The sequence below is a fragment of the Parasteatoda tepidariorum genome, chromosome 1, assembly GCF_043381705.1.
Source record: "Parasteatoda tepidariorum isolate YZ-2023 chromosome 1, CAS_Ptep_4.0, whole genome shotgun sequence".
Lineage (NCBI taxonomy): Eukaryota > Metazoa > Arthropoda > Arachnida > Araneae > Theridiidae > Parasteatoda > Parasteatoda tepidariorum.
Window position 1 is genome coordinate 6,428,923 of NC_092204.1, and position 19,861 is coordinate 6,448,783.

The following is a 19,861-nucleotide window of genomic DNA, read 5'->3' on the forward strand; positions in this document are numbered from 1 at the left end:
CCTTGTTTTTATGTGACTGAAACCGGTTTGCACTTGCTTACGTTCGTGCATCAGTTGGTTAAATTAGACGATATATCATATAAATTCGACGATTGGATAAATTAGACGATATATTATATAAATATAGAACATTTATTATATCAGGTATTATATTAGTATATTATAATAATTAGACCAAACTATTAGACGCCGTATAGTTTTTTAATAATGACATGTTTTGCACGAGTTTATAGGCAATACTTTTATATTTAAACAAACATGTAATGATTTTTAATTCAGGAGATTTTTAGTATACTTCCTATTTGTATTTATTTTTAACGTATTGCATTACAATGTTAACCCATTGATACACGAACGTAAACAAGTGCAAACCGGTTTCAGCCACGTAAAAACAATAAAGCTGTATAGTATCACCTGATAATTAAGATTTTGCATGGAATCTTATAGTGCGTCTTATAATTTGGCCAGGGACTGTAGTTTTCTAATTTTAGTTTTTAACTTTTGCTGTTAATAAATGAAATAATAAATGAAATAATGAATTAATAAATGAAAGCATAGAAAGGCACTTTTATGGTTGCATATTGTTCGATAGCAATAGTTTATTAATTGGGATGTCTAATTTTAATACATTTTCAGATATTTATGCATTATCTTTAAGAGACAAAAACCTTAAATGCTAATTGTTGAAAAAATTAATCTTTGAGCATATATCTTAATAGAAATATTACACATAAGTATTTAAAATTAAGGCGTTATAATTAAGACACGTAAATGTTGTGAAGGATGACATTGAAAAATACATTATGAAATCGGGAGAAATTTTAAGCATTAATAACTTTCTTTTTTGAAGACCGGGATTTTATTTTCTTTAACCTTGTACATTTCTTTTTCTGTTTGAAGTTACCAGACGGTATCGATTTCAATGACTAATAAAATTTCTGCAACTTCTAAAAGAAAAACATAATGTTTTTTTTTTTTTATTTACAGAAATTCTTCGAGTACATCTTATAATTCGTGTCACCTTTATATTTTCTGAAGTAAAACATGGAAAATTACATTTTCGCATTTTGTGTTTTATAATAATTCTTGCCGGTAGCTATTTTACTGTTATATTTTTTCAATCAGTTGAGAATTAAGTTGCTTGAAAATAAAGGAAAACAATGAATGTATTGTTACGAAAACAGTGCCGTACGAAACAATTTATTTTCAAAGGGAGAAGTTGATGCTACGCCACCGTGACGTCACTGACTGAAATCAGAAGCTCGAAGCGGACCTAGCCCTTCTATTCAATCTTTAGCCCTGGTGTATAAGGCGCTGGCTAAAGCTAGATCACAAAAATAATGCATGCAACTTAACAGCCATGAAAAAAAATTTAAAAAAATTAACATAGTATTCGCAAAGAGCCACGATGGCTCGGGGCTCAGAGCGCTTGACTCCCAATGAGGTGACACAGGTTCGAATCGCAGCGATGGCTGGTCAATACGAATTCTGCTTTAGGCTCGCACCGACTGCAACACTAACATAAAACTTGCCTCACTAGGTATAAGAAAAAAATGGTTAGAATCACCTTTCCGCTGGGCTAACCGTGGGAGGTATTCACGGATGTACCTCTTCGCTTGACGCAAATGTAGATTAGATCTAACTACAGTGCACTCCTGATTATCCGGGTTAATCACCGGGACAGGTCGCACGGACAATCGAAAAACACGGATAATCCGAAAACTCCCTTTATTAAAGAAAAATTCAATATCAGTACAAAAAATATAAAAATTTCTGACATTTGCGCGCATAACATCAAACTAGGAATTTTCCTTATTAAAAAATGTATAATACGCCATATATCGATGCACATATTTTACGAACCGCAGTAATGTCACCGTAATAAAATCCTCCCATATAATCTAATAAAGTTTCAACAGAGCAGCAGAATGAGAAATTGTATTTCATTCATTTACTACATCTTCGGCATCAGTTACTATCATCACTATTTGATTTAACAACATAACGATGTCTTCATCAGTCAAATACTGGAAGCCAGGCTCACATGCATCACTTTGAAACTAATCTTCTAAATTTTCTTCATAAAGAATTTCGAAACCTTAGATTTCTTTTGGCTTGTTCGAGAATACTGTTATCATATTTTTCTTGAACATCTGAAGAGGATTCTCCACGATCGTGATAACGTAGACGATTTTCCATATCATCCATAACGTAGACGATTTGTTCCATATACTGCAATCCAATAACGAATATTGCTTTCCAAAAATTTGGTAGTGTTATAACTTCATGAATCAAATTATTTTAATCTTGAAAAAGTTTCTCTTTATATTTTTTGTGTGACTCCGGAATGAGCACGGATAATCCGCAAACCGGATAGTCGAGAGTGTACTGTACTTAGAATGAAGTGAAACCTCCGGGTGTACCTTCCAATGAAGTGCACCGGGTTCGAATCCCAGCAATGGCTGGTCGATACGAATTCCGCATCCGACTTGCACCGACTATAACGCTGACGTGAAATATCCTCAGTAGTAGACAGATCATGGTTTTGAATCCCCTTGCCGTCAGGGTAAGCACTGGATGTTTTCGTGGTTTTCCTCTCCCTGTAACAAAAATGCGGGTTAGTTCCATCAAAGGCTGTTCAACGACTGTTATGAAATAAAATGCTTGATATAGGAGTTCTCTTGACTTTTTGGCTTCTGAGTTGGATTCAAAATTACAAGTCTATGGAGTTGAACATCGATACTCCTAAACTTAAAAATGTGTCTACTGTACAACTCCGGTTATAAAATAAAATATTTCTTATGAAAATGCGATAGAACGAAGAATTATTTGAAAAACAAATTTAATTAAATTTAAATGGCAAACACTATTTTTAAATATCACCTTCATACTAAAAATGAAAAAAAAATTTTGGAAGATCTTAAAAAAACTTACTATTAAAATGTAAAGAAATGCATTTTCACATAAGCTTAACGAATCTATTTTCAAAAATAGCAACTTCCGAAATCTAACACATAGAAATAAAAAAAAATTTATAATTTTTATTTTTATTTATTTATATTTTTGTTTAACACAGGAATAGATTTTTTAACACACATATGTGCAATAAAAGCTTTTTTTCTTCTATAAATAAATTTAATTAATAAAATTTATTTCTGTTACATTTAATTTAAGTAAATAAGCATGTGTTTTCATTCTTTTAAGAGAAAACCTACTCACTGCATTGAAAGAACAATGCAGTCAAAATAAAGTTCTAAAAATATTGAAACCTTTGATTTGTAAACATTTGATTCAATTCAGTGGCGCAGTTTTAGGGAGGGTCTGTGGGTCAAAACCCCCAACGAATTTAAATTTTTCTTCATTAATGAACTAATGTACGGTAAGCGGGATATAGACATAAAAAAAGTTTTCAGTATTTATTTACAAATAATAAAAAATGAAAAAATTTCTGATAGATGTTACTTATTTTAGCTTTCTTTTCAATTTAATTAGTGCTTAAGTAAGCGTCAAGCTACTGCAAACTTTTTGAAGGTGAGCAACCTTTGCTAAAATAAAAACATTATGAAATAATTTGTGTAATTATGTCGGTAATTGTCTGGGAAAATAATATTATTAAGGAACAAAAATGAAACAAACGTAATAAAGAATGACAACAATGTTGCGGTTCTTTTTAACAGCGTAAAATACGAGCTTACGTCAAACATTTCTACAAACTAAACAGATTTTTTTTTTTTTTGCAGTGATTACTTTTTCTGTAATCATAAATCACTTACTTTAAACTTATTCTGATGTTCTGACGTACAATCCAAAGGAAAAAAAGGAGAGATTTATATCTGGAGATTATTCTATGGCATTTTCAAGAATGTTTCAACTATTGTTTTTTTTTTTTTTTTATTAAATGAGNTTTTTTTTTTTTTTTTTTTTTTTTTTTTTTTAAATGAAAATAATAATAATACAACTACGCTATTTACTAACAGCTATTTTTATTCTTATCAGGGTCAAAATTTTGTGTAAAATATATTTTAAATTTACATAATTGACTCTTAAATCAAGCCATCTTTCTTCCATTAAAAGATAACTGAAATTTACTAATTTAATTTAAATGTCATCTTTAAAAAAAACGTCATTTAAAATAAGTGTACGTACGTTTTAATGCAATTAAATTTATCGGAAGAAAAAATATTGTTTTTGATTTCTTTTTTTCTTATCTAATAAAGTTTATGACAGCAAACTTAAAATTCTTACGTTATCATGAATAAAAAAACTAAAAAAGAAGTAAAATGGGGAAATAATAAATAATTTTTTAATCATTTGGAAACTAATTGGAATTCTTTAAGGACATCGATTTCTTTAAGTTATATTTTTTTATAAATTGCCCGTATGCATGTATCTTTAAAAAAAAACTAAATAAATATGTATTATTGCATTATGCTAATTAAAATTTAAGGAAGGAAAACAAACAAAATTTTTATACAGTCTATTGAAATCTAAGAACTACTACTGAGTAAAGCGGGACTGAAGATATCAATTCCTATTTTGATTACCGAATGAAACAGAAAAAACTACATCTTTCCTCCCGCAGTGAAACTTAATGTTTTTTTTTAATACCCCATCTTACGATACTGAAATTTGTTCCTTGACCGGGTTCGAACCCTGGACCTCTCGGTCTACCAATTTCTTTGCATCCTAGCACGCAACGCTAATGACCACGCCTCATGCACACCTGCGTTACCGAAATTTGTGTGAAACAAGAAGTGTTGATAAACGATAAACATAAAAACCAGTAGGTCTGAAAATCTCATTGACGGAATAAAATCAAGAGTATGAATAAAATCACGCATACACAGTCGCTGGTTGCTAAAGATCGAGTAAAAATATTCTAATGACAAGAAAAAAGAAGACTTATGAATCTATGTTATGAGGTAACAAATTATTCTAAATAGTGTACCACTTTCATAAACCGTTATAACCATATGTGAACACAATTAGCCAACCTTCAGTAATTTTTATTTATTTATGAAAATGGTGAATATTTGAAATAAGAGCAGAATTTCATGATGTCGAAGTATGAAACAGTTGTACTCCACTACATTCAAACGAAACTAGTTAATCAAGGGGCTCTACATTTCCTACTGCCTGAAGAGCGGTCTGCATTGTATTTTTAACTGCAAGTTTAGCCTTTAATAATTTTTGAACTGTTAATTGTCCAATATTATATTTTTTGTTTCATCCTACTCCCTGATCATTTTTCTACTCATCTTCGTAATTTTTAATTTCTAAGTCAGATGTTTTTTGAGCGACAAAACAAAAGGTATTGTAAAGTTAATCACTCAAAAAAGCGGCGGGAACGCTGCTCCGAATTCTTGATGCAGGGGCATAAGAAATACATCATAACATTCAAAAGAGGCTGAATTAATGGCATAATTTAAATTTAGTACGGAAGAGCTATGATGGCTGAGGGGATAGAGCGTTCGCCTTCCAATGATTTAAACTGGGCTCGAATCCCAACGATGGCTGGTCGAAACGAATTCCGCATCCGGCTTGCTTCAACCATAGTGCTGACGTAAAATATCCCCAGTGGATCATGGGTTAGAGTCCCTTTGCCGAAACACTAGCTATAGTTCAAGTAGCAATTGATACACCTTTATCATGTAAACTAGTATCTACTATTTATTTTATCAATCTTAACCATAAAAGACATCTGCATGGAAGGGAAGAATAGAGCAAAAATTTATCCAGTGTTACACTATCATACTATATACATTTTCAACTAAAAAAACTAAATTTAAGTATAAAATTATAGCTACATTTATTATAAAAGTAATTCTAGACATACTACATGCGTTCCATATACATTACCACATGCGTTGTTAAGTTTAATGGCTACTGATAAAATCCGTTCATTTTGTCTTGAGTTTTTCGTTTGAAATGCAAAGAAAAAAAGGGGAAGAGATTTTAACGCTTTCTATAAAAGTAAACTGACTTCCAAAATCAACTCAAGGTCATTTCCCCCATATAATGTGTTAACTAGTTTGAAATATTTTGGGAAATAAGGAAAGTGGATCTCAAGGAAAAGTTCGCTAAATAGAAAAATCACTTCACTATTTGGAAGTTATTTTACGAAGAAATTTCCGAAATGTTCTTGATTCTTCAAAAAAAAAAATCTCAAAATAGAGAAATTCGCAAAATGGAAGTTCGTTAAATAGAAGAACGAGGCTGTAACAATAAAATCTGAAAGATGAAAGACACATTTTTCCCTTTTATTTTGAACAACTATTTTAATATGAAATTCATATCTATAGTAGACCACTGATTGCTTATAGAATATAGAATATTTGGGAAATTTTCCAAATGGGAGAAGAAAAAAAGTTGGAACTAAGTCAGCGTTGTAGATGCATACTCAACAAACAAGAGGCACATTGATTGTAGTGTATCTACCACTACAAAATAATATAATTCCAATTCGCAAGTATATAAAGCATGTTCACTCGATTCTATGGAGGGTTACCTTTTTCATTGATAAAGGCTGAAATTGTTGATAACTACTATCCCCACATTGGTGACCCGGACGTGACATGAACATGCCTACCTTGATAGAAATTCCCACTTCGATATGAACACGCCTATCTTGACAGTCACGCCCACTTCGATATGAACACGCCTACTTCGATGGATGGTCCACATTGAATAGTTAACTTGCTACTTGTGACTGCGACATTATCCATCTCCTCGCGCTGTTGTTACTCAGTCTCGATCACACACAACGTATACACTCGACGGCTTAAGGCAACACAGGAGCGACCACGACCATGAACTTAATTCAACTCTCACGATCAGCACTCAGAAAGTACTTCGATCGTAATACAGCTCTCCCGGTTTCTCACAAAAAAAAGCAATGAATCTACTAGTTGTATACATTCATCGAATTCTATCACAGATATAATTCTGGTGGAGTAGGGGAGAGTGGGGTCAATTGTAACAGGGTACGATTGTAACAGAGCAAAAATTTCGAGTGTCGGGTTCTAGATTTGGTTCCTAGGTGGTGCACAAGGTGTATTTAACAAATCTACATGTACACCCCTGATGGCAACCATTTTTATGTACTTTTGAAAGAGTTACATCACAAAAGATATTTTCACGCCACGCAAGTACTTTTTTTGGTATTAGAATATTATATTGTAACAAAGTAATTTTGTTTAAACAAATAAAAATTAGTAACCGAATATGTAAGTGGACACTTTAATTAACATTTCAATAAAAAAAAGATTAGTTTTGCTAATTAACTAGCATTGTTTTTAACAAATGAAGCTGAAATGGCGTCTTGGGGACAATTGTAACAATAAGTAAAGGGACGATTGTAACAGCTGAAAATAAATAATCTTATGTTTACAAACCATTACTTAACTCTTTAAGAACCACCAATAGTTTCCTATATCATTTATATTATGTTGCATGTGCATTATTTTATTTGTCACCTTTCACAGCATAAATTAAAATTTTTAACCCCTTAAAGTTAAAAGTTTAACCCTTTAGGTCTCTGCTCATTATTATTTTTACTCCTAAAATATCACTACTATTTTGATCAATAAAAAAATATATCACAACTATGATAATATGTATAATTAACTATGTTTTAGTTGAATTTATGAACTGTTACAATTGACCCCGTAAGTGGGGACAATTGTAACAAGTGCACGACTGTCAAAAATTGTTAATAACTAATATAATAATATTTAAAATCAGGTATTTAATTTTTTTTCTAGTAGAGGATAGTCTACTTTACTCGTCTGTCAATTAATACTAATAATATATTGGATTTTTTGTTAGTTAAAAACAGTTAAGTAAAAAATGTTACAATTGACACCACTCTCCCCTACTGTAGTGTTTCTACAACTACAAAAATATACAATTCCAATTCACTAGCAAATAAGATATGTTAACTCGATTCTATGTATAGTTTGTATGTATAGATTCCATATATAGTCAATGTATAGTTTGTATGAAGGATGACATTGTCGATAGCTACCATCCCCACATATTTCTCTCCAACCAAAAAGAAAAAAAAAATTTCGCAATTGCTGGATGTTAGAGATTTTTAGCTCGTTATAAACGTACAACTTTTGTTTATTAAATATTAGCATTTTGACCGTAACCTGAAAACTTGTTGCAGCAGCGAACTTCTAGTTAGTCCTACTCATTGCATCGAGCTTTTAGTGTTATTTAGAGTGTGAATTTCGGATAACAACAGATATCAAATAATAATACACTTCGCTTTATAATTAGTTTCCAGTTTAAATAGTGAAAGACTTGAATCATTCAAAAAGTCATTAAATCATTCTACGTCTTATGAACGTAATGTGATCAGCGGATCATTTAAGAAGGCCATTAAAGATGAATGTAATATAATTATGATGAGCAAACCCCAACAGCGAAAGTGCGACTCATTGAACTTGAAAGAAGATGTAGTAGTACGAGAGACGAAAATTAAACAATAACAAGTCAACGAAACAATAAATCAGTCTTAACAATGCAATTTTCTTTTGTGTGACTCAGTTGGTGAAACTTTTCACAATAGAAGTTTTTACAATTTATTTAAATTATGCTCTTTTTCAATGACAAAAAGAAACATTGTCAAAATTAAATAGTTTTGAAGTTATTTTTTGAAATCATTTCTCTTATATTTTTTTTTTTAATTTTTCGATGCATTTAATCGAACTTTTCTTTACAAAATTTCTATAAAAATATAATGTTTCTTTATTACAACTTTGATTTTGCCCGGTTGTGAAATTTACCGAGGGAGAAAATTTTTCTCCTTCATAACTAATTTAAAATTCAAAGTAAATAAATAGTGAGTTCAGTGAGTTATGATATAATAACTTAGGGTTACGTAACGGAGAAGTTCTCTTCTAGTAATTTGTATGAATTTTAATATTTTGAAGTATTTTTTACAGCAATTGAAACTCCATGATAGCTAGGTTCGCCTGAACTTACTCTTTTTTTTTTCTTTTTTTTTTTTTTTGAATTTTAAATTATTAATGAAGGAGAAAGAGAATTTGTGACGAAATTTTTTTCCCGCGGTATGGAAAAGAAATTGTAATTTTGCCAATGTTTTGAATTGATTAAGCTACGTTATGAATGAGTTATCGGGAATTAAAAACAACCAAAGCTACTAACCATTTGTTGATTGCAGTTATTTCTTCTTAAATATCTGGGGGAAAAAAATTTTCAAAAAGCGTTTTACCGTTAAAAGTATGAAGAAAACAATTTTTACCACAAGGCATTGAATATTTTTTTTCTTTCTAAACGATTTAATAGAAATTTTACGAAAAATATGGGCTTTTCCTCTTTTTAACACCGATCTCGAGCTGTTTACATTTTTGTTAAGTGTATTTTTCCTTCCTTATTTTTTTCCCTTCGTTCAACCTCAATTTTTAAGTAATTTTCCTAAAACGTTTGTACAACTTTAGATATTTATTATATAAAGATTTCTAAGCCTTGCCATATTCAGAACCAAATCATGTTTACTCGCTTGAAAAAAAACTTGTTATTGTTTACAAAAACCAGAGTGTAAAATGTTTTTGGAAAAAAAAAATTATTAGAAATGAAGTATTCTTACTCTCAAAATTCGCTCATTTGAAGCAATACCAATGAATTCTCATTATTTTATTTAATTTTGATTTATTTGTGACATGATGAGGAACAATTTTAACTCCTAAGTTTTAAAAAAATTAAAATGATACGTTCAAACAAAAATTATTTTATCTATCTAAATATTTATAATTTATCGCAAAAATACAAATGAACTGTGTTAAAATATACTTAAATGACTGAAATTTTTTTTAAAATAACTAGAACAAAAATAAATATAGAAAATACCCCTGACATGTTACAGGACCCTTTCAATATATCTAAAAATATTTATTTTTAATTGCTTAAAAAGTTACAAATAAGTATTTTTTTAATTCAATTCTTATTATTAGTTCACGTTCTCCCTGTATATCTTGTTCAAATTTTCAATTGTTAATAAAATACTTTTTATTCATACACTCAACTTCAAATACATTTTTTTTAACTTGTGATAAGGATGATTCATTATTTAAGTTATGATAAATTCATTCATTAAATAGGGATGAGCAAAAAACGAAAAGGAATTTTCTGATTAAGTGTCAGCCATTGTTTTTCAATTTTACTATAAGCGATTCATTTTTTCACATCTTTTTTAAAAAATAACATAACAATAAAAATAACTAAGTAGGAATTGACTTTAAAAAAAATTGTTTTTATATAACTTGTTTTTTAAATAATCAACAATATTTTTCATATAGGGGAGAGTCGGGTAGCCCCGCCCACAGTCAATTTCATGTGTATAGAATATTTTTTCAAGTCAATGGGCCATCGGACATTAATTGTTGTATTAAAAAAAGATTATTTTCAAAGTTTCAAGTATTTATGCAGCTGTTAACATGGTAAACAATAGTTTTGAAAATATGTTGAATACAGTAGTCATCAAATTAAGAAAAATTAGTTGAATGTTTCGATTAAACTTCATTTTAATACTAAAAAAATAATTTTTTCTATACTTACAACATTAAAGTATGTAGTCCTAAGTTTAATTTGCACGAAGAAAGAAATTTGTATGTAAAAAATTGTTCGAGTAATTACAAATTTACAAAAAAATTGGATTTCGGGTAGCCCCGCTCACATGAATGTCGGGTATCACCGCCCAATTTTATTTCGTCGATAAATGTACGGTTGCAAAGATTATTATTTTATTGATTCAAATTTGAGTGTTATATGCATTTTTAACTACAAATATATGTTTTAATATTACATGAAACATAAATTTATATATTTAAAAATGAAAAATTAAATATTTTTAAAATGTAATTGATATATCCAAATTAAATTTAATATCAAGAAATCATAAATATTATGATAAGCTATTTGCTTACTTATTTATTTTCACTTATTTGTGAACGAATCAATCTACAGAAGCATTTGAATGCAATCAAAATACAAAGTGAATTTGTAATTTTATAAGAAGTATTTTATATTAAGTTTATAAGAAGAGATCAACCAAATAAGTTTATATTGAAAAACAACTATTGTTATTAATTATTGTTACTTAAATTAAATTATTTTCGTTAAATATTTAATATAAATATATATTAATATTATAATATATTAATATACATTAATAATGATAAAAAGTATGACATTTGTTGTTATTAAATGATAGAATTCACTAAAAGTATATAAATATGTAATAAATAAAATAATTTTGTGATAAAAATGATAAATGAGGTTTATCTATTGTCAATACATTGGTCATTCTCATTTACACCTGAAAAAATAGCCAAAAAACACAATTTTTGTAACTGGGCGGGGCTACCCGACACATTTTGAAAAGAGCTGAAAAACATGTTTTTTTAAATTTCTATTTTTTTAAGTTTAACTATTCTTTTTTTGGTTTATTCTTTTTGCATTATTTAATTGGATGATAAAACAATAGAAATATACAAAAATGTTGATTATTACTCAATATTATACAGAAATATAAGCAATACTCCTTAAGGGAGCTGGGCTACCCGACTCTCCCCTACGTGTAAAAGTAAATAAAAAAAGTCTTTTTATAAGTATTTTCAAATTTTTCATTGAAGAGCAACCAGAGGGGGAGGGCGGATATATTAGAATTGCAAAATTAAGTGAAAAATATAGTTTTTGTATTCTATGTTGTATACCAGCTGTAGGAAATAAAGATTTCATGCATAAAAGACTCTAGCGAATTCCATACAGACAAACATATTCAATACAATGAACTAGTCATTAAGCTATTCTAGAAATTTCCTTTTTTTGTATCATAAAACAACGAACAGAAAAACTCTTTTTAAAATAAAGCCTTGTTAAACTCTTTACTATACCTCCCTTCCCTTCTCTTAAAAAAAGGAATAAATATAAAACAAACAAATGTTAATGAAAGTTTACAGAGCTCTTTCGTCTCGTCGCAATATTATAAAAAAATTACAGAACTCGAAATAAGTTCAGGAAGGTAAAAAATAATTGTTAATAGAGACATTATCTTATTTGTTATAGTAAGGTAAACTTCCTTCGTTAGTCACAATACTTTCTTAAATTATAATAACAGTATTTTTATGTGAAATCTGTGGCATGTGTTGCCACAATCGGCATTACATATATTTCATAGCTTTTAAAATTTCTTTAATTTAATAAACTTATTTTTTTAAATCATTATTAATCAAATTATAATTAAATTAAACCAATTAGCTAAATTAATCAATTTTTATTGAAATTTATGAAAAGCGAAAGCAAGATATTTCATTCTTTTTATATCGATCAATGTAACGGCTTACTTCTTATTTCAATATTAATGTAGACTCATTAATTCACTGTCACGCCTAATCCAAGACAAAAATCTATTTATAACTCTTTATTCCTATTTTCTTACCACAAATAAGTTACATAGTTTTACTAATTCCCACAGTCTTGTTGGCGATTCGCGATCGCCAAAGTATTCTCAAACCTAACATTGATTATGGGGGGTTCGCTTTATTTTTGGCTCTGTTATCTTTCAATAATTCGCCAACCTTCGATCTTTCCCATGCTCCTAACTCTCCGTTGGGAACAATTCATTCGATTTCGAATTTTTGGCAATTTGGGGTGCCTTTTTGGGCTTCTCAGTCCCAACCGTTTAATATGAAAAATGCTAACTAAAATTGTCAGTGTAGGAGAATGTTTCATCTTTATCCCTTTAATGGATTTCTTTTTTTTATATTTTTGAATTATGGCCATTTTAATAAACTAATATATCAATTTTTCTTAAATGATTTTATTTATTTCTCCGAGACAATTATTGTTTTATTACATCGAAATGAAGATATATCTACAACAGCCAAAAAGTCAATAATGCTACCTGTACATATCCACTATTTTAAAACGATCACCGTCATAGTAGGGTGAAACAAAAGGGCCTTATGACATCTAGAAAAAAAAAGAAACTTTCGAACAACGTCAAAAGACATCCAAACGTTAAAAAAAAAAAAAAACGAACTAATTCTAAAACATTTTTTTTTTGTCGAATTTGTTCAGTTAATTCAACTTTTTAAGCCACTTCTGAATCGGCCGATTGTAGAGACCTGGGGCCGTTGCTTAACAGAAACAGTACCAGTGTTAAGCGCCAAATTGAAAGAAAATTACTTTTGTGGAGCGAGTGGAGCTGGCGATCGTAAGATCACAATCATTCTTGAATTAACCGAGGGAAAAGATGTGAAAAGGTGGAAAGTCTTGCTTAAGTTTCGAAGATTTTAGTTTTATTAGCAAATAGGGAAAAAGAGTCGTGAACCCGAACTCCCGCATTCCGCTTGCACCGACCACTGTACTGACGTGAAATATTCTAAGTGGTAGACGGAGCATGGGTTAGAGTCCCCTTGATGTCAGGCTAACTGTGGGAGATTCTCACAGTTTCCCTCTCCATGTAACGTAAATGCGGGTTAGTTAGTTCCATCGAGGAAGTCCATCATGAAGGCAGATTTCTCCTAATAGGGGAGAGTCGGGTAGCCCAACCCACAGTCAATTTCATATGTATAGAATATTTTTTCAAGTCAATGGACCATCGGACATTAATTGTTGTATTAAAAAAAGATTATTTTCAAAGTTTCAAGTATTTATGCAGCTGTTAACATGGTAAACAATAGTTTTGAAAATATGTTGAATACAGTAGTCATGAAATTAAGAAAAATTGGTTGAATGTTTCGATTAAACTTCATTTTAATACTAAAAAAATAATTTTTTCTATACATACAGCATTAAAGTATGTAGTCTTAAGTTTAATTTGCACAAAGAAAGAAGTTTGTATGTAAAAAATTGTTCGAGTAATTACAAATTTACAAAAAAATTGGATTTCGGGTAGCCCCGCTCACATGAATGTCGGGTATCACCGCCCAATTTTATTTCGTCGATAAATGTACGGTTGCAAAGATTATTATTTTATTGCTTCAAATTTGAATGTTATATGCATTTTTAACAACAAATATATGTTTTAATATTATATGAAACATAAATTTATATATTTAAAAATGAAAAATTAAATATTTTTAAAATGTAATTGATATATCCAAATTAAATTTAATATCAAGAAATCATAAATATTATGATAAGCTATTTGCTTACTTATTTATTTTCACTTATTTGTGAACGAATCAATCTACAGAAGCATTTGAATGCAATCAAAATACAAAGTGAATTTGTAATTTTATAAGAAGTATTTTATATTAAGTTTATAAGAAGAGATCAACCAAATAAGTTTATATTGAAAAACAACTATTGTTATTAATTATTGTTACTTAAATTAAATTATTTTCGTTAAATATTTAATATAAATATATATTAATATTATAATATATTAATATACATTAATAATGATAAAAAGTATGACATTTGTTGTTATTAAATGATAGAATTCACTAAAAGTATATAAATATGTAATAAATAAAATAATTTTGTGATAAAAATGATAAATGAGGTTTATCTATTGTCAATACATTGGTCACTTTCATTTACACCTGAAAAAACAGTCAAAAAACACAATTTTTGTAACTGGGCGGGGCTACCCGACACATTTTGAAAAGAGATGAAAAACATGTTTTTTTTTAATTTCTATTCTTTTAAGTTAAACTACTCTTTTTTTGGTTTATTCTTTTTGCATTATTTAATTAGATGGTACAACAATAGAAACATACAAAAATATTGATTATTACTCAATATTATACAGAAATATAAGCAATACTCCTTAAGTGGGCGGGGCTACCCGACTCTCCCCTAATTGATCCAGGAGTTCTTCTGGATTGGGTTCAAAATTGCAAGGTTACGTAGTTGAACATTAGTAGTCGTAAACCCAAAAAATTGGGATGGCAGTTTAACGGCGGTTATAAAATAAAATAGTCTTAATTTTAGTATGATGACATTATATGCTTACTTAAATTTACTTAAAAAGAGTGGAGTAATAGCTGAACAACCCAATAAATTTTATCTTTCAAGTGAACATCAAATCATAAAAGAATGAAGTCTATAAACCAATAATCGAAAATGATTACACAAAACTCACTTGCCTTCACATTATTCGTAAATTATTCTATCTTCTGAAAGCATAAAGTTCAGATATCGCCAGGAAATCGTTCGCTATCTAGTATGAAATGGCGTGAGTTTGTTGTTGCTAAACCCCATCTTCGGCGCTACAGCCTAGAACAGGGGTGGCGAATCAATGCCACCCCTGTTCTAGGCTGGGTGGCATTTATGGCACGCGACACAATATTCTGGGCACGCCACCGATCACAAAGTTCACTATGAAGAATATCAACAATTAAATTAAAATTCACAAAAAAATAAAAATAAACAATTGGCAAAAAGAATTAACAATTTCATGCCAAAAAAGCAATAACTGTAAAAAACAAGCTAACAATAAATAACTAGTAAAAAAATTAACAGTCCTGCTTAAACTAACATCTTACAACCTAATATAAGTCATTTGTCTTCTAATTTGCAACAACAGAAGTCACATTAATGTTACTTTAGGCTGAATTACGCGTATAATTGAGATATTATAAAATGTATTTTTTTTTTGTTTTTTTTTCATAGTAAATAAAGAGTTCTGAGTTGATATTATTTAATATTATCACTTTCCCAATAATCAAGAAGTCAAAATTACTTAACGGCACGTCTATGACCTCATTAAACAATTTTTTGAAAAAATGGCACGTTGGTGCATAAAGGTTCGCCACTCCTGGCCTAGAACATACTAAGGCTGTTCCAGTGAGCTTCCGCCATCGCTGTTTATCCAAAGCCTCTGTTCTGACACCTAACACGCCAAGATCTTACTGTACATTGTCCTTCTACAGAGATCACAAAATGTATGCATTTTTTTAAATTTTAATTTTCCAATTTTATTTTTAGAATCAGAGTGCGTGTATGCATCCTGAATTAAATAGTCTTATTTAAAATTATATCATAAAAAATATATCCACAGGCAGGTAGATATTTTATTTGCATCTCACTAGAGCTGCACAATGGGTTATTGGCGACTGTCTGGGAAACATCCCGGAGGATGATCCGAAGGCATGCCATCACAATTTTGATCCTCTGCGGAGGGAATGGCTCTCCTACTGCAGAGGTTTTTCGCTGCAACCTGAGATAAGCAGTATGAAATTGCTAAAGAAAAACACGTTTATGTAAAGTTAAAACAACATGTTTGTCATGCAACAAAAGAGTTACACGCGAAACGTTTGTGATGTTCGTTCGTTTGACATTTATTGTTATGAATGAAATAGTTTTGTATTCAGTCATTCATTTGTGCAAACATCGTACTATTAACTAAATAAACAAGTAATACATATAAAAGTAATATCCTAAGTAAGTATCCTAAGTAAATTCCTACTTAGGTCAACAAAGAAAAGTTTTTTTTTAGTATTTTTATTAAATAATTAAAAAAAATTCAATAACTAAATTTAATTGATGAATTAATATTTGAAGAAACTGTATTAACATCAAGTGACATCGAGTACAAGTTTTTAAAAAATGTATTTGAACTTGAGTGAATGAATAAAAAATATTTTATGAACGATTGAAAATTTGAACCTTTAGGGATGAAAATTTGAACCTATAGGGATGAAAATTTGAACCTTTAGGGATGAAAATTTGAACCTATAGGGATGAAAATTTAAACCTTTAGGGATGAAAATTTGAACCTATAGGGATGAAAATTTGAACCTTTAGGGATGAAAATTTGAACCTTCAGGGATGAAAATTTGAACCTTTAGGGATGAAAATTTGAACTTTTAGGGAGAGTGTGAACTAATAGTAGGAATTGAAAAAAAAATTATATTACTGTATGTCTTAGAGTAGCTCTTAAATGCATACATTATTTGTTCATACCTTCACCCCTGGTGAAAAAAATATTTATAAGTGTGACACCACAGAAAAATATAAGTGTGACACCACATAATTAACATTTTCATATTGCTTGTAGGACAAACTAACCAGTGAAGGAACACTTAAGCTTCGCTTGCCTTTTAAAAAATCATATTAATTTCAAAATTCGTAATTTTAGTTAAATCACAGTGTCAACATATTTGCTACTAATTCCAAATTATGTAACAAAATTGTAGAGAACTTACATAATATTGTTTTAAAGTTTTGGAGGTTCAAATAACAAGTAGTAAGAAGACCAAGTGAAGGAACAGCTCTTACCAGTGAATGAACACCCAGTAAAGGAACACTTAATTTTGGTTATTTTTTAATGCTCTTTATGAATTTATAAGCCATACAAATATTTAAAAACAAGCCTATTCTTGAAATTATAACATATAAATACTTGGAAAATGTTAACTTTTTTTTGTAATCATGAATTGAAAATTAAAGTGTCAACATATTAACACATACTGTTCATTCACTGGGAAATCTATGCCCAGTAAAGGAACATGCCTGTTCCCTCACTGGTTAGAAGTTGTTTTTCGTATTTTTAACATACTTTTGATGCGGAACATCACTAAAGGTACAAGAAAATTAAAGTTTATCTTTTATTTTCATTAACTTAGAAAAAAAACCAGTAAAGGAACACTTGTTCCTTCACTGGTTTTTCATCGTTTGGTGATCCAGTGAATAAACACCCCCTTATCTCAGTACTTTATTATGCTATGATGCTTAAAAAAAATAAAACGTAACTTCAATAACTATATTTTGAATTCTCTTTTTCACAGTGAGAAAAATAAAACTATTACATGCAATTAATTCCACTTCAAACATATAAATACAAACACTCACCTTATAATTTTTTCAAAGAAACAAGGTGTTGCAGAGATAATAACAAATTCAAAAATTTTTCCAGAGAAGTCTATTTGACCAGGTAATCCAAAACATTGCTAGATGACTTCCTATTGTTTGGCAGTAAGCTATTGTTACCAATCAATCTAAAGAAAAACTTTAAAATTCTTATTTTTAATCAATATATATGAAATGTTCCTTCACTGGTTGATTTACCCTATCCAGATTATACTTTTCTTCAAAATAAATACCATCGTTGTTGTCACAAATGCCATAAAAACACAGAGTTGATGCTCAAAAATAAAATTTTACCGATGATATATAACATACATTTTAATTCTGAACTAATATAATATAGAGTGACATATGACAAGGTGACATATGGTGAAGTGTGACACTTTGTGACAAAGGGGAGGAGAGATTTAATAAAAAAAATAGGACCTAATTCATGAATTTTTGGGAAAGGAAAATTATCATAATTTTGTACAGTGCACAAAAAATGCAAAAAACTGAATAAATATACGACTTTTTTAAAATTTGATTTCTCAGGCACTGTTCAACCATTTTCGTTCAAATATCGTATTTTGCAATACAATTTCAATGTCAAAAAATTATTTTTCGCATGGAATTGTCTTTGGATAATCGAATTTTATACTTGTTTTAACATTTTTTTCGATTAGTTTGAAAATTCTCGAGATGGAGCGAAATAAAAAGTAAAGATAGCATTAAGGGATCCAAACCTTGGAATTATAAACTATTGATATTTTGAGGGACAGAAATCCAAATCGGTAGAGAAAAAGGCGAGTTTATTTAGTGAAAGTACGTTTTTGTATCTGATTTCGTAACTTAAAACATCGTATTCACTAATTAATTAGCATATTTGAGAGCACCCCCTCGAACCCTTTAGACTGAAATTCCCCTCATTAGATCAAAAGTTATTCAAGGTGAATTTCTCTCTCTCATGTACACTGTATAACAAACAAGCTTTCGATACTAAAAAATATAATAAAGAATCAGAGTTAAATTTTTTAATTAAATCTTTCGAAGAAAAAAAAAGATATTTATTATTATTTAAATATTAACTCATATATATTTTTATATACCTTATTAAATAACTTGTACAAATAAATTGAAATTAACCTTTTAGCGTCTTCAATTTACAATATGGATTAGAGCTTTTATTATGCCTTTCTTTAAAAACATATAATTTATTAACACTATATTACCCAAGGAAGTCATTATGACTGATTTTTAATTTCAATTAGAAAAACAATGATGACACAATTTCTTAGAATTTTGTGACTTTTTGTACAACATATAATTCTTTTTTATTGTTAATATTTACTAATAACTTGTTACATAACTGTAAATAATATTTAAAAAAATTAATTTTAATCACATTTCAGTAAATTCAGTTTAAACAAGTAACTATTTGTAATATCTTTACATATTAGTTACTCCTGTCATTTTGACTGCTTTCGGGCAATGTAGATACAATACTAAGATTCAGGCTTTCTAGTGTTAATAAGTTGATATAATATTGGTATTTTAACCTTTATTTATTTCATAAAAATATGCATTAGGAAATAATTAGAATTTTACATTTTGTGAAATCTTTCCGAAATATTGACAGAAGGAAAAGATTCAATTGTAAATAACTTACAGTGATATTGTTTCTGACGATTGGAATAACAAAAACAAAAGTTGTGGAGGAGAAAAATTATTGCCTCATTTCCCGATTCTATTATCTCAGGTGTAATGTGACAAAATCTCCTTGTCATAACAAGGGAAATGAACATTGTGAATAATTTATTTCTTTTTGTGGCGCCATCTCATGCAAACAATACGAAACATTAAAACCTTGTTTTTTGTTAAACTAAAATTCTTGTTCTTTATTATGGCATTCAAGAACTTAACACAGAATCCTTATCCAGTTATTTCATATAAGTACTCTTTGTTTTAGTATTTGATGAAGGAAGAAGTAAATGAACTAGTATTATTCTTGTTTGTCAATGATTAATATGATTAA

General features: G+C 29.2%; 1 protein-coding gene across 4 annotated transcripts in view; it reads right to left on the reverse strand.

The window, feature by feature from the left end:
* LOC107449777 (uncharacterized) overlaps positions 1–19,619 on the reverse strand; it is a 36,648-nt gene extending 17,029 nt beyond the window's left edge. The window contains exon 1 of one of the 4 annotated variants that reach the window (XM_016065423.3): positions 19,496–19,619. The gene's annotated coding sequence lies outside the window, so the exon portion shown is untranslated. Of the gene's footprint in view, positions 1–5,859; positions 5,936–9,174; positions 9,294–15,125; positions 15,276–19,495 lie in introns of those variants that run through there. The other 3 variants (XM_016065425.3, XM_071183625.1, XM_016065426.2) reach the window with 3 other exon arrangements.
* Between the last annotated feature and the right edge of the window lie 242 nt (positions 19,620–19,861).